The 16,904-nt window shown below is 39.6% G+C and overlaps 2 pseudogenes; one reads left to right on the top strand and one right to left on the bottom strand.

The window, feature by feature from the left end:
* Positions 1 to 9,334, bottom strand: part of LOC104985277 — a 68,556-nt pseudogene extending 59,222 nt beyond the window's left edge.
* A 568-nt stretch (positions 9,335 to 9,902) lies between these two features.
* On the top strand, positions 9,903 to 11,266 carry LOC104985263 (annotated as a pseudogene).
* The last annotated feature ends 5,638 nt before the right edge of the window (positions 11,267 to 16,904 follow it).

Here is a 16,904-nt window from a genome sequence, read left to right as displayed (position 1 = left end):
GGCATCATTAGAAGTATATATACAAGATCTTATAAAATATATATGATTTTGATAAACCAAAATTTACCTAATTCATTGCTCATGTTTTTTATCTAAAAACCATAGTCTAACTAAAAGTCATGAAAATTTACTTACATTTTCTTCTAAGCATTATAAGCTATTGTAGTTAAGTTTTAAAATTTGGAAGTCTGGATCATCCAATGTTTTTACTCCAACTGTTCTTTTTTTCAAGATTATCTGACTATTCTGAGCCTCTTGCATTTCTATATGAATTTTAGGATCAGTTAAAATTTAAGGGACTGGATATGACAAGAGTGTTTTGTTTTTCTATTCCTTAAAATTCCCCATATATATATTCAGGGTCATGTCAAAGTTCTACATGCCATAATCTACCCCAAAAATGAAACCAATTACACTACTAATTAGTCCTTTGAGTGATACCAACTGAACAAGCTTCCTTTATATTTATTTTTTCATACCTTTTTTCATAAGACTTTGTAATGACTGAAAATGATGAGAGAGGAAGTGAAAGCAAATGTCAAGTTGAGAGTTGAGTGGAGTAATGAAATGTTTTGCTGCTGCTGCTGCTAAGTTGCTTCAGTAGTGTCCGACTCTGTGCGACCCCATAGACGGCAGCCCACCAGGCTCCCCCGTCCCTGGGATTCTCCAGGCAAGAACACTGGAGTGGGTTGCCATTTCCTTCTCCAATGCATGAAAGTGAAAAGTGAAAGTGAAGTCGCTCAGTTGTGTCCGACTCTTTGTGACCCCATGGACTGCAGCCTACCAGGTTCCTCCATCCATGGGATTTTCTAGGAAAGAGTACTGGAGTGGGGTGCCATCGTCTTCTCCGATGAAGTGTTCTAAAAGACCTTAAAAGCACAGCAATTACAAGTACTGAGAGATGAGTTATGAGTCAGGATTTGTGCTCTGAATCTAATAGCATTTTGAACATATTTATAAACAATGAAGAAAAGGGAGGTTCAATAAAGACCATCAAATGTGTGATAGTTTTTCTGTTTTTCTCTTTTAGTCTTTTAGAACTTTCCTAAATAAACCAAATAAATAAAGGAGATATATGTACATAAACATGTGTATAGGCTTCCCTGGTGGTTCAGATGGTAAAGAATCTGCCTGCAATGCAGGAGACACGGGTTCAATCCCTTGGTCAGGAAGATCCCCTGAAGAGGGGAATGGCTAACCACTACAGTATTCTTGCCTGGAGAGTTCCAAGGACAAAGGAGCCTGGTGGGCTACAGTCCATGGGGTGACAAAGAGTCGGACATGACTGAGCAACTTTCACTTCACTTACATTTTCATATGAGTGTGTGTATGTATATGTCAGTCTTTCAGTCATTTCCAACTTTTCATGACCCCATGGACTGCCGTGCTCTAGGCTTCCCTGTCCTTCACCATCTTGGGAGCTTGCTCAAACTCATGTCCTTTGAGTCAGTGATGCCACGCAACCATCTTGTCCTCTGTCTTCCCCTTCTCCACCTTCCTTCAATCTTTCCCAGCATCAAGGTCTTCTCTAATGAGCTGCCTCTTCACATCAGGTGGCCAAAGTATTGGAGCTTCAGCTTCAGCATCAGTCTTTCTAATGAATATTCAGGATTGATTTCCTTTAGGATTGATTGGTTTGATCTCTTTGCAGTCCAAGGGACTCTCAAGAGTCTTCTTCAACACCACATCTCAAAAGTATCAATTCTTTGGCTTTCAGCCTTCTTTATGGTCCAACCCTCATATTCATACATGACTGCTGGAAAAACTAAAGCTTGGACTATCCAGACCTTTGTCAGCCAAGTAATGTCTCTTCTTTTTAATATTCTGTCTAGGTTTGTTATAGCTTTTCTTACAAGGAGCAAGCGTCTTTTAATTTCATGGTTGCAGTCATCATCTTCAGTGATTCTGGAGCCCAAAACAATAAAGTCTGTCACTGTTTACAGTTTCCCCATCTATTTGCCTTGAAGTGATGGGATCAGATGCCATGATCTCATTTTTTGAATGTTGAGTTTTAAGCCAGCTTTTCACTCTCCTCTTTCACCTTCATCAAGAGGCTCTTTAGTTTCTCTATGCTTTCTGCCATAAGGGTGATGTCATCTGCATATCTGAGGTTATTGATATATATATATATACATATTATCTCAATCCATCATGGACTGTTTTGTGTCTCTTGTTTACTACTAACTATATTTTCATAAATCTTTCAGTAAAATTGATTCTCTAGGTAGACATCTCAAGTTCATCCTGGAGCTTCTATAAATCCTTGGCATATTATTGAAGTTAAAGTGTTACTCAGTATCATCCAACTCTTTGTGACGCCATGGACTGTAGCCCCCCAGGCTCCTCTGTCCATTGAATTCTCCAGGCATGAATACAGCAGTGAATAGCCATGCCCTTCTCCAGGGGATCTTCCCGACCCAGGGATAAAACTCTTGTCTTCTGTATTGCAGGCAGATTCTTCACCATCTGAGCCACCAGGGAAGCCCATTATTATGGCCCCGATAAGGTGTGAAAACCCCAAGTAGAGACTGTATTGCAGAACCATTCCTGTGTTTTGAATTCAAGTTCCTAATGTACCTGACTTGTTTTCATTTAGTTTTTGTAGTTAATGAATGCTGAACCACTTTAAGTAGTTTCTGGCTGAATTTACTATACTCTTCTCCTTTGTCACTTATGGGACTGGTGAAAATGTACAGGAGTAATTGAACTCATAATTACCAAAATACATACACTGTTGGATATGCAAAAGGAATCTTAAAGCTTTTTACCTTTATACCATTTGCTTTTTCAAATTTAATTTATCCTGTATTATGCATGTAAGCTTAGAAAATACTTTAAAAATCAACAACAAAGAAAGACTAATTCAGGGTTAATGACTTTCCAATTAAGATAGAGAGCAAGACAGTAGGAGGGATCTTTTATACTCTTCTAGTTAATCTTTATTCAGCCTCCAAAACTCAGTTAATATTATTTTACCAAAATAAAACCTTTCCAGGACATCACACTCTGTTTTGCTACTCCCTGTTTAGACTAGGTACTACTTTGAGCTCTCAGAATACTTGCAATTTTTTCTATTGTAGTGTTTATCACATATTTATAAGGTAACCCTCTGGTTGCAGACCTACTCCCTCGAGATGAACTTTCTTAGTTCTAGAACATGTCTTGCATTTTTTTAAACACTAATGTCCTACCCTGTATTTAACATATGTTTGGTAAATAATATTGAAAGACTTAATACATTTAAAACCATCAATTCTCTCTCCTTTGTTCCATTTTTTTTTTTCCTTTTGATCATCTATTTCTTATTTTAAATGGATCTAGACAAGGACCCCATTTCAAAATACTGTTTCTACTCTCAGCGAGGGTTCTCATTTGGCCCTTACTGGTGAGTTTTCACTAGATTTCCATTCATCTCCCACATTAAGGATATTCTCCACAGACAAAATGCTCTTTAGATACAGAGCAATATCTCTATTTTAGGCAGGAATCCATTCAATTTTTTATTCAGGAAGACAGCCTATATCTCAAGCTTATCTCTGATGGATGACTTTACGCAGCTTAGAGAAGGATCCCTATCAGAATCTATTTCCTGTGAGCCCAACATTGGCCAGTCCATTTTTTGGTTTTACAAATTGAACTTGCAATACCTAACCCATTGCCAGCTATTAGTAATGGCTTCTTGGTGTGAAATTTATTTTACTGCTTTTTTTTGCTAGCATCTAGCTCAAATCAACTATCCTGAAGAGTAAGGTTTTACTAGAACAGAATAAAGAAAAAAAGTTCACTCAGGAGCCTGTGACACTCACCTCCTAGGAGAGACAACCAGGGGTAGTACCTCATTAGCAGATGCCAGTGGGCCTGAGAGGTAAAATGGAAATTCCTATTGCTTGTAGGAACTTGCATTCAGACACAAGGGAACGTAGAGTGGGTGCAGGAACAAACAACACATTTCATCAACTCTAAAATGCATGTGGCCTGTGCAATTTTTCATTTTCTTAATGAAAATGACAGAGGAGAGAAAAACAAAGTGGCTAATTTTACTCTTTCGGGTCTAACCCTACTCGTCTCCAGGATTTTGCAAATCCTTCTGCAATGCAGTATTTTGGCAACACATCTTCACACAGAATATATGTGTGATCACCCGAGGAATTAATGCAATCGCTTTCATTTGATTTGATGTGATTCATGCAAAGTGAAAAGCAATTCTGTATTACAGAAATAATCCTTCATATAGAATATTCTCATAAGGATGCTTTAGACTTGAAGTTCACCCTCTCACCTAACCAGAGTGTAGCAAAAGCCAAATAGTGTCAGCATATCCCTTTAGCTGGAATCACTCATACAAATACCTAACTGGCATTCTGCTGCCAATGCTATTATTTCATTTTAAACTGACAATAAAAATCCTGCTGGACAGTTTACGATACACCATCAAATCAATGTCACCAGAAGGATGAGGAACACTGTGCAATTCAGATTCTAGGAAAGGCATGAGCTTTCTCTGGGTTATAGAGGGCTCTAAAGGAAATAACTGTTGATACTAAAGATACAAAGAGGCACTACTAGTAACTAATACAAAAATCTCTTCCTTTTAGACTATACCACAAACAAAAAACATTTCACAACTTAACTACTTATTTGGGTGCTCAGTCTGTCCAACTCTTTTTGGCCCCATGGACTATAGCCCACCAGGCTCCTATTTCCATGGAATTTTCCAGGCAAGAACAATAGAGTGGGTTGCCATTTCCTCTTCCAGGGGATCCTCCCGACCCAGGGATCAAAGCTGCATCTCTTGTCTCTCTTGCATTGGAAGGCAGATTCTTTATCATTAGCACAACTTGCTGCTGCTACTGCTGCTAAGTCGCTTCAGTCGTGTCCGACTCTGTGCTACCCCGGAGACGGCAGCCCACCAGGCTCCCCCGTCCCTGGGATTCTCCAGGCAAGAACACTGGAGTGGGTTGCCATTTCCTTCTCCAGTGTGAAAGTGAAAAGTGAAAGTGAAGTCGCTCAGTTGTGTCCGACCCTGAGTGACCCCATGGACTGCAGCCTACCAGGCTCCTCCATCCATGGGATTTTCCAGGCAAGAGTACTGGAGTGGGGTGCCATTGCCTTCTCCTAGCACAACTTGGGAAGCCCTTAATCTTAACTGTGTTTATCTTAATTGCACAGGGTTGAGACAAATTTTGCATAGCTAGTTACTAGGAATCTCCCACTGCCATTAATTTCCCTATATTTAGTCCATTTTTTCTTTCATCATAACCAGTTTTATCAGAATCCTTCCACTCTTTTATTTGGTGATCTTGGGAAGCAGAAGTTCCCAAAACTTTAGAAATCACAGACCATTAAAAAATAAAAGTGAGATAAAAAAAAATGGAGAGTCTAATCTACTATTTCTAAAGTTTTATTCTTCTAAAAAATAAGCACTTCCCACCACCATAAAAGAAAGAAAAAATCTTCAACAGGTAGAAAGGGCAGCAACCCAAAATAAAAGGCTTTCCTTTAAATTGGTTACATTTAACTTTGTGGAAAACTCACCATCTTACCTTTATGTTTTCATTTTCTACACACAAGTGACCAAGTGCACTGAAAATCCTTTTTGAGATAACATCAGCTCATTTTTGGCAGAGCCTTGAGCATGGCTAAAAGGCGTTCATTCATTTTAATCCTGTAATCATCTATGGACTAACCTATTATGTTCAAGCCCTTGATCTAGATCCTAAATAATGCCAGAATCAGAACAGTCCAATCCCTGCCTTCAAATAGCTTATGATCTAATAAAGAAGATAAGAAACAGTGAATTTAAGAAAAGATTACGAGAAATACCATAAGAGAGGAACAAACCAAGCTATGAAGGTTGAAAGAAAAATAGAGAAACATTTACTCAGGGAATTGGAAATGGCTTCATGGAAAAATTAGAAATGAAATGGAGCCTAAAGAATAGGGGATATCTCAAGAGCAAGAAGGGAGGGTGTGTGTGTGTTTGGGTGTATGTATGGGTATGTGTGTGTAGAGATGAAAGAATGGAAAAAGAGCATTCCAGAAAATAAGAGAAAGGCATGGGCTACAAAGTTCATGCCACATCTTAGCAATAGACAATCTGTAATTATTAAAGGTTTTGAGAGGAAAATATTATAGAACAAGAATGCTTTCAGGAGAACCAATTTTAAGATTTTATTTAAGAAAGTTTTTGAGGTATTCATTATTTCAAGTGCAAGGTTCACTGATTTTCAAATTCTGACCAATGAATTTATAATCCAAAAAGCTGGGGGAAAAAAATATTTCATTGAATGAAAAATGTATTACAAGAGTTTGTTTGCATTTTGGTTATCCAAAAGATGTGTCCCTGATGTTGGCTTCCAGGATGAAGCAAGAGCAAATCACCACGTAGCACTGGCCACAAGGCGTATGGGAATAAAAGGAAAATAATCTGAAGGAGAAAGCTTCTCTAAAGCTGAGGAAGGACCAGGGTGGGAGAAAGGGGTTTGGGGGAAGGAGTCCCAAAATGGCATTGCTTCTGATCAAGGAACTCACTTCATAGCAAATGATGTCTTAAAAGGAACCCACGATCATGGAATTCACTGGCCTTGTGGTGTTCCCCACCATCCTGAAGCAATTGATTTGGTAGAATGGCCTTTTGAAGACTCCATTAGAGAGTCACCTAGATGGTGATACCTTTCAGAACTGGGGCAAGATTCTCCAGGAGGATGTACATGTCCTGCATCAGTGTCTGACACATAGTGCTGTTGCTTCTATAGCTGGGATTCACATGGCCAGGAATCAAGAGGTCAGAATGGGAGTGGCACCCTTCACTACTATCCCTAGTGACCCACTTGCTATCCCCTAGACTTCATGTTCTGCTGACCTAGATGTCTGTTCCAAAGGGAGGAATGCATCCACCAGGAAACACAAGAATAATCCCACTAAAGTAGGAGTTAAGATAGTCACCTGGCCACTTTGGGTTCCTTCTGCCTCTCAATCAACAGGCAAGAAAAGGGACTTACAGCTCCAGCTGGGGTGACTGGGCCTGACAACCAAGAAGGAATGGGATGACTCCTCTAAAATGGAGGTAAGGAAAAGTATGTCTCAAATACAGGAGATCCCTTACGACATCTCTTAGTATGACAATGACCTGGGATTAAACTCAGTAAGAACCAACAACAATCCAATCCAAGCAGTGCGACTTGCGGCCTGGACCTCCAGGAGTGTAGCTTTGAGTCACTTCACCAGGCAAAGAGGGCTTCCCAGGTGGCACTAGTGGTACAGAACCTGCCTGCCAATTCAGGAGACCAAAGACACAGTTTCATTTCTGGGTTGGGAAGATCCCCTGAAGGAGGGCATGGCAACCCACTGCAGTATTCTTGCCTGGAGAATCCCCATGGACAGAGGAGCCTGGAGGGCTACAGTCCGTGGGGTCACAAAGAGTCGGACATGACTGAGTGACTAACGCTATGACCATATGACTAGTTACAGAAATGAAAACTATAATTGTCATGAGTATTTCTGCCTTATTCTGTTATCAGTATGTTGTGTATTACATAAATATCTTTGTGTTCTCCCTTCTCTTAGCCCCTTATCATGTAACTTAAAATATATTGATTGAATACTGTACTATTAAAGTGCCATCACTTTGCATCTTCATGTCTTAAGTTATGGAATATCAAAGAAAAAAGTAAATATCACCCAAGGACTTTGCATCCTCTTCTGGAGAAACAGTGAATTTTCAATTGTATTTAGGATAGCTATAGTATGTTAGACATAAGTATGACCCTGTTATTGTCTTTATTTGGAGATGATGCAGTTTAAGGAGATGTGTATGAATGTCAAGTTGATAAGGGATAAAGTCGTGATGTTTAATTTTTTGTGTCAGCTTGACCATGGTGTCCAGATATTTGATCAAATATTATTCTGGATGTTTCTGTGAGGGTGGTTTTTGGATGAGATGAACATTTAAATTGATTAACTTTGAATCTATAAAGTATTAATAGATTGCCCTCTTTAATGGCAGTGTCCCTCAGTTAGATGCTGTAATAGGACAGAAAATGACCTCCCTAAGCAAGAATGAATTCTGTCAGCAGACTGCCTTTGAACTTGAATTATCACTTTCCCTGAGTCTCCGACATGCCAGCCAGTCTAACCCGTTAAGATTTTGAACTTGGCAATGTCCACCTTCACATGTGCTAATTCCTTAAAGTAAATTAATCAATCCATCTCTCTCTCTCCCTGTAGACCTATGACAGAAGAGAGAGAGAAAGAATATAACACATCCAGTCTATATAAATACACACACATACACATATCATATTGGCACTGCTTCTCTGGAGAACTCTAATACAGATGCCTTCAAGCTCCACACACACAGTGATACAGGCATTCTGTAGGTACAAATATAAACATACATATTAGAAGTAACAAAATTGGCAGCTTAAAAGAACACAAACTTATTCTGTTTCTGTGAGAACAGGTCTGGGCATGTCTCACATGTGTCCTCTGCATAGAGTCTCATCAGTTGCAATCAAGGTATTGACAGGTATAATGGTGTCATCTCAGGCTAAACTGATGAAGGATCCATTTTTGCAGAATTCAGTATTTTGTGATTGTATGGTTGAAGGCTTCAGTCTTGTTGGCTGTTGTTAACTTGTGCAAGTGGATCAATTACTAAATATATAGAGCCTATAAAAACTATAGAACTTTCAGAAACAAATTCAGTATTTTTTTGACTAATGGATAGTTTCTGTCTTCCTTCACTCTAAAAAGTCATACACTAATTTGGTTCCAAAACCTCATTCAACCAAATATCTCCAAATTCATTTTAAGATTAGGAAGACTCACGTGTTAAAGCAGCATAAAATTTGACAAAATAGTTCTGCCATTCCCCAGTGGTAAAATACCAAACTGATTTTCATAGTCTAGTGAGTTATGGAAATGGTAGGAACTGTAAATTGGTATTAATGGGAGACAAGAAGAAAAGGAAATACTGTGGTCAGACCTTAAAATTATTTAGTGTGCCTCAAAATACTTCCCCACTCTATATTTTAGCTAAATTGAACAATTTAACAATTTAACCATCAGCTTTTGGGGGGGATCTTTTGTAATTATGATTTTAATTCAAGAAGTTAATATTATTATTTTCTGTTTTTCATCAAAATGTAATATGTGCTTTTGTCAGTCCCCTCAGCCTCTGCCACCTCCGCCCCTCTGCCACCTCTGCCCCTCTGCCAGCTCTCCGATGCCACCTCGGCCAGTGGTCCTCCGCATGAGGGAGTGAGGCGGCTAGCTGCCGGTGGTCCTGCGTGCTAGGCAATGCCATCTCCTCTCCATGGGATATGCCCGCCATGCCCCTGCGCTCTGAGGTGGACAGCAGATTGTGTGTTTATCAAACGTTTATCAAACGTTTCCACTGCTGCATGGAGGGCACACGTATCTTCAGTGGGACTTGGAATTCCTGGAGAATTGCCTTTGTGACAGGTTGACATAATCCCTTTAAATTCCATCTCTAAGTTTTCCATATTTGCCTATATCTTGAGAGTCCCTTGGACTGCAAAGAGATCCAACCAGTCCATCCTAAAGGAGATCAGCTCTGAGTGTTCATTGGAGGGACTGATGTTGAAGCCAAAACTCCAATACTTTGGCAACCTGATGCAAAGAGCTGACTCGTTTGAAAAGACCCTGATGTTGGGAAAGATTGAAGGTGGGAGAAGAAGGGGAGGGCAAAGGATGAGATGGTTGGATGGCATCACCAACTCAATAGACACGAGTTTGGGTGGACTCTGGGAGTTGGTGATGGACAGAGAGGCCTGGCGTGCTGCAGTCCATGGGGAAGCAAAGAGTCGAACATGACTGAACTGACTGACTGACTAACCCTATTTGCAGTTTGCTGTGTTTCAAAAAGACATCAAGAAACCATGAACAGCTTTAGTAATGAGTTTGACTGCCATTTCTTAGATGAAGGCATTACTACCAAGGACCTTCTGGACCAAAAAAAATAATGAAGTTTCTTCTTCTGATTGATAAGCATGCCTTCTATGTTGCTGATCTGGGAGACAATCTAAAGAAACATCTGAGATGGTTTAAAGCTCTTCCTCGGGTCACCCCCATTTTTGCAGTCAAATGCAATGATAGTAGAACCATAGTGAAGACCTAGCTGCCAATGGGACAAGACTTGACTGTGCCAGCAAGACTGAATTACAATTGGTGCTGTCTCGGGATGCCTCCAGTGAGGATTGTCTATGCAAATCTGTATAAACAAGTGTCTCAGATTGAGTACAATGCCAATAACAGGGTACAGATGATGACTTTTGATAGTGAAGTTGAGTTGATGAAAGCTTCCAGGGCACATCCAAAGGCCAAGTTGGTTTTGCAGATTACCACTGATAATTCCAAAGCAGTATGTCACCTCAGTGTCAAATTTGGTGCTGCAGGCTTCTTTTGGAATGGGCAAAAGAGCTAGATATTGATGTCATTGGTGTCAACTTCCATGTGCAAAGTGGCTACACTGATCCTGAGACCTTCATGCAGGTGATCTCTGATGTCTGCTGTGTCTTTGACACAGGAGCTAAGGTTGGTTTCAACATGTATCTTCTTGATATTGGTGGTGGCTTTTCTGGATCTGAGGATGTAAAGCTTAAATCTGGAGATCACCAGTGTAATCAAGCCATCATTGGACAAGTATTTTCCATCAGACTCTGGAGTGAGAATCATACCTGAGCCGGGCAGATACTATGTTGCATCAGCTTTCACACTTGCAGTTAATATCATTGCCAAAAAAAAAAAAAAATCCTCATATTAAAGGAACAGACAGACTCTGATGATGAAGAGGAATCAAGTGAACAGTTATGTATTACATGAATGATGGAGTATATGGGTCATTTAACTGCATTCTTTAGGATCACACACACGAAGCCTCTTCTGCAGAAGAGACCCAAACCAGATGAGAAGTATTATTCATCCAGCATCTGGGGACCCATCTGTGATGGCCTGGACCACATTGTTGAGCGCTGTAACCTGCATGTGGGCAATTGGATGCTCTTTGAGAACATGGGTGCTTACACTGCCACTACTGCTTCTACCTTCAATGGATTCCAGAGACCTACCATGTACTATGTGATGCCACGGCCAACATGGCAACTGATGAAGCAGATCCAAAACCAGGACTTCCCACCCAGAGCAGAGGAGCAGGATGTCAGCCCCCTGCACCCTGTCCTGTGCCTGAGAAAGCAGCATGAAGCAGCATTCAGCAGACTGTGCTTCCACTTGTATTAACATGTAGTTACCACTCTTGTACCTGTTAACTGCAAGTTTAGCTTGATTTAAAGGTTTTGGGGGGGACCATTTAACTTAATTACTGCTAGTTCTGAGATGTCGATATGAGTAGGGTTGGCACAGGTGCACCAATGTGGAAGACTGGGAGATGGGGTCACACTTATCTGTGTTCCTGTGGAAACTGTTAGGTAGTTAGAATAGGAAAAAGGAGTCCAGAATGGCTGCGACTAAAAGACAAAAGGAAAAGCCCATGAAAATAGAACAAAGGAAGGTCCAGGGGCCAGAGTGAAGACCTCAGGTAAAACAAACAGCCCTCCTGGCTAGCCCAATTTACATAGGGCAGGCTCAAGGGGAGGAGAAAAAGCAAGTAGAAAGAGGAACCAAAATTGAGCTGGGGGTTTTTCTTCTCTTTTCGACTTTTGGGTTGGCCCACCCTCATGCCTGAGGGTGTATTTTCCTTTGCTTGCCAAATAAAACTGAGCTGTAACATGGAGCTGTAACACTGGTCCTTCCATTGCTTCAAATTTTTGCCGCAGCGAGACAGAACTGAGGAAATCACACACTTCTCCAACAAAACTATTTGAATATTTGTTTTATATGGATTTTTATTCACTTTTCAAACATGCTACTAAAGGCTTCAACTGCTGAGCAAGCGTTTGTGGCTTGTGTATCAGCAGGATGGGCCAGAAGCTTAGTGTCGCAACTGGTTTTAACAAAAAAGGAATAAAGTATCTTGACATTAAAAAAAAAAAAATGTAATGTGTGATAAAAGGTATCCTCAAAACCAGTATTAAACAGTTTAGCAACCATGTTATGTGGTGGTGGTGATGGTGGTGTTTAGTCTCTGAGTCATGCCCAACTCTTGTGACCCCAGGGTCACAAGGACTGTAGCTCACCAAGCTCCTCTGTCTGTGGGATTTCCAGGCAAGAATACTGGAGTGCATTGCCATTTCCTTCTCTACCCAGGGGATTAAAGTAGCATCTCCTGCATTGACATACCACCGAGCCACCAACCATGTAACTACTAATAAATATTCAGAAAAGTCTTCATGTTTCTGTAGAAATACCAAATTTAGTTCATATCTGACATTGTGCTTAATCTCCCACCATGGATACCATTGAAACATTTGGAAAGGTGACTAAATTGACATTATCTGTAACTAATTTAAAATTTGGGCTTCTCTGATAGCTCAGTTGGTAATTTATCTTTATGCTATCTTCCAAATTATTGGGCTTGATCATTTAATTCAAATTGGGAAAAAGTTGTAAAACCAAATCTATAACCAGATCTGAATATAAGACATGTAATACATTCCTAGGCAGAAATATTTATTAAAAATCACAGCTAAAGATTAGATAAGCTTATGGAAAAAATCTGAAGAAAAATTTTAAGGATCTGCAAAAGCTGATAAAGTAACATTTGCCTAAAAAATAAATTGGTTTGTAATCCCTATTTAATGGTTTCCAAAAAATTTTAAGAGTAATATTTTTCTCCTTCATTTAATTCACTATCTTATTCATTCAAACTTTCAAATTTACATGTTGCCAGGTTCAAATGCAAATGTCTCATCAGCTGTCAGCTTAAAAAGAAAAGATTTTATAAATTCCAAGTGTGATTATTTGGCTGCTTCTGGAAACTTAAGCTTTATTCTTTCAGTCTCAAATATATTAAAAATAAATAATCAACACATAAAAAGATCAAGCTGAGGCTATTTTAACCAAAGTAATGAATAAAACCTAAAGCTAAACCAATAATACTTCTAAAAGAATTTATTCTCTTATTTCACATTATCCTCTTTTAATCTGTTACTAACATTGAAATGGCTTATAAAAATAATTCGCTGGAGTCAAAGTATGATATTTCTGAATGACAAAATAAGGCAGCTATAATACAATAATAGCCCCTAGAAGTTGGGCCTGTAACCTATATCATATATTCTTTGGCTCATATAGATGACAAAGAAAGTTAACTATTCTAAAGGAATATAAGAAAAATATATTATATCTGAAATTTTCAGGTTTAAAAGGAGAATTAAAAGTCAATACTAAAAACACCTCAAATTACTCAAATTTATACAGAAAGTCATTTTAAATTTAGCAACTGCCTTAAATTGTTAAATATGTAAAGAAACATCTAGTTACATAAAATTAAGAAGCTTAAAATACCTTAAAAATTAGAAATCACCTGGAAATTTTCGTATTTATTTTTGTCAAGTGAAATTTCAAAGAAGTGATTCATGGGCCAATTTCTACCACACCATCCTCTCCTCCTTTCCTCCCCAGCACTCTGTAATCATATTCACCAAATAAAGTGAGAGGGGATCATTTGGCAAACTCCACACTGAATAAGCTGAACTTCTCAGTATCTTTTCATTGTTTTCCTCATTATTAATTACATAAAAATTTCAAAGGAGTTCAATGATTTTAATCAGTGGACATTAGTAAATGAACTTTTGAACATTAGCATAAATTAGAGTTGCAAACTGGGTTATTGTTGTTCAATTCAGTTCACTAAATAGTTAATGCTGCTAAGTTGCTTCAGTCGTGTCCCACTCTGTGCAACCCCATAGATGGCAGCCCACCAGGCTCCCCTGTCCCTGGGATTCTCCAGGCAAGAACACTGGAGTGGGTTGCCATTTCCTTCTCCAAAATAATTAATTAAGACCTGCAATGCGTAAACCATTATTCACCAACATGGGAAGTAAAATGATAAATTCTTTACATGCCAGTCAGCCTCCAGGTATTTACACCTTCAGTTCAGTTCATTTCAGTTGCTCAGTCCTGTCTGACTCTTTACAACCCCATGGACTGCAAAATTCCAGGCCTCCGTGTCCATCACCAATTCCCAGAGACTACTCAACTCTGGTCGACTGAGTCAGTGATGCTATGATCACTTCTCATCCTCTGTCGTCCCCTTCTCCTCCTACCTTCAATCTTTCCCAGCATCAGGGTCTTTTCAAATGAGTCAGTTCTTTGTGTCAGGTGCCCAAAATGTTGGAGTTTCAGCTTCAGCATCAGTCCTTCCAATGAACATTCAGGACTGATTTTCCTTAGGTTGGGATGGTTGTATCTCCTTCCAGTCCAAGGCACTCTCAAGAGTCTTGTCCAGCATCACAGTTCAAAAGCATCAATTCTTCAGCGCTCAGCTTTCCTTATATTCCAATTCTCACATCCATATATGACTACTGCAAAAACCACAGCTTTGACTAGATGCACCTTTGTTGGCAAAGTAATGTTTCTGCTTTTTAATATGCTGTCTATTTGGATCATAACTTTCCTTCCAAGGAGTAAGCGTCTTTTAATTTCATGGCTGCACTCACCATCTGCCGTGATTTTGCTGCTGCTGCTGCTAAGTCACTTCAGTCGTGTCCGACTGTGAGACCCCATTGACGGCAGCCCACCAGGCTCCTCCGTCCTTTGGATTCTCCAGGCAAGAATACTGGAGTGGGTTGCCATTTCCTTCTCCAATGCATGAAAGTGAAAAGTGAAAGTGAAGTCGCTCAGTCATGTCCGACTCCCAGCGACCCCATGGACTGCAGCCTACCAGGCTCCTACGTCCATGGGATTTTCCAGGCAAGAGTAGTGATTTTTGAGCCCCCCAAAAATAAAATCTGTCACTGTTTCCACTCTTTCCCCATCTGTTGCCATGAAGTGATAGAACCACATGCCATGATCTTAGTTTTCTGAATGTCAAGTTTTAAGCCAATTTTTCCACTCTCCTCTTTCACGTTCATCAAGAAGCTCTTTAGTTCGTCTTCGCTTTCTGCCATAAATGTGATGTCATCTGCATATCTGAGGTTATTGATGTTTCTCCTGGCAATCTTGATTCCAGCTTGTGCTTCATCCAGCCCAGCATTTCTCATGATGTACTCTGCTATAAATTAAATAAGCAGGGTGACAATATACAGCCTTGACATACTCCTTTCCTGATTTGGAACCAGTCTGTTTGTTGTTCCATGTCAGTTCTAACTGTTGCTTCCTGACCTGCATACAGATTTCTCAGGAGGAAGGTCAGGTGGTCTGGTATTCCCATCTCTTTTAGAATTTTCCACCATTTATTGTGATCCACACAGTCAAAGGCTTTGGCATAGTCAATAAAGCAAAAATAGATGTTTTTCTGGAACTCTCTTGTTTTCTTGATGATCCAGCAGATGTTGGCAATTTGATCTCTGGTTCTTCCGCCTTTTCTAAAACCAGCTTGAACATCTGGAAGTTCATGGTTCACATACTGTTGAAGCCTGGCTTGGAGAATTTTAAGCATCACTTTACTAGTGTGTGAGATGAGTGCAATTGTGTGGTACTTTGAGCATTCTTTGGCATTGCCTTTCTTTGGAATTGGAATGCAAACTGACATTTTCCAGTCCTGTGGTCACTGCTGAGTTTTCCAAATTTGCTGGCATATTGAGTGCAGCACTTTCACAGCATCATTTTTCAGGATTTGAAAGAGCTCAACTGGAATTCCATCACTTTCACTACCTTTATTAGTAGCGATGCTTCCTAAGGCCCACTTGACTTCACATTCCAAGATGTCTGGCTCTAGGTAAGTGATCACACCATCATGATTATCTGGGTCATAAGATCTTTTATGTATAGTTTTTCTGTGTATTCTTGCCACCTCTTCTTACTATCTTCTGCTTCTGTTAGGTCCATACCATTTTCCTCCTTTCTTGAGCCCATCTTTGCATGAAAATTCCCTTGGTATCTCTAATTTTCTTGAGGAGATCTCTAGTCTTTCCCATTCTATTGTTTTCCTTTATTTATTTGCACTGATCACTGAGGAAGGCTTTCTCATTTCTCCTTGGTATTCTTTGGAAATCTGCATTCAGTGGTATATCTTTCCTTTTCTTCTTTGACTTTTGCTTCTCTTCTTTTCATAGCTATTTGTAAGGCCTCCTCAGACAACCATTTTGCCTTTTTGCATTTCTTTTTCTTGGATGGTCTTGATCCCTGTCTCCTGTACAATGTCATGAACCTCTGTCCATAATTTTTCAGGTACTCTATCAGATCTAATCCCTTGAATCTATTTGTCACTTCTACTGTATAATCATAAGGGATTTAATTTATGTCATACTTGAATGGTTTAGTTGTTTTCCCTACTTTTTTCAATATACGTCTGAATTTGGAAATAAGGAGCTCATGATTTGAGACAGTCAGATCCTGGTCTTCTTTTGCTGACTGTATAGAGCTTCTCCATCTTTGGCTGCAAAGAATATAATCAATCTGATTTCAGTATTGACCATCTGGTGATATCCATGTGTAGAGTCTTCTCTTGTGTTGTTGGAAGAGGGTGTTTGCTATGACCAGTGCATTCTCTTGGCAAAACTCTATTAGCCTTTGCCCTGCTTCATTTTGTATTCCAAGGCCAAATTTGCCTGTTACTCCAAGTATTTCTTGATGTCCTAATTTTGCATTCCAGTCACCTATAATGAAAGCACATCTTTTTTGGGTGTTAGTTCTAGAAGGTCTTGTCATCTTCGTAGAACCATTAAACTTCTGTTTCTTCAGCATTACAGGCCAGGACATAGGCTTGGATTACCTTGATATTGAATGGTTTGCCTTGGAAATGAAGGGAAATCATTCTGTCATTTTTGAGATTGCATCCAAGTATGCATTTTGGACTCTCTTGATCACTATGATGGCTACTT

Source organism: Bison bison, unplaced genomic scaffold, assembly GCF_000754665.1.
Source record: "Bison bison bison isolate TAMUID 2011002044 unplaced genomic scaffold, Bison_UMD1.0 scf7180017864041, whole genome shotgun sequence".
Taxonomy (NCBI): domain Eukaryota; kingdom Metazoa; phylum Chordata; class Mammalia; order Artiodactyla; family Bovidae; genus Bison; species Bison bison.
The sequence above is the reverse complement of the archived record's forward strand: the minus strand, read 5'-3'. Positions and strand labels throughout refer to the sequence as shown.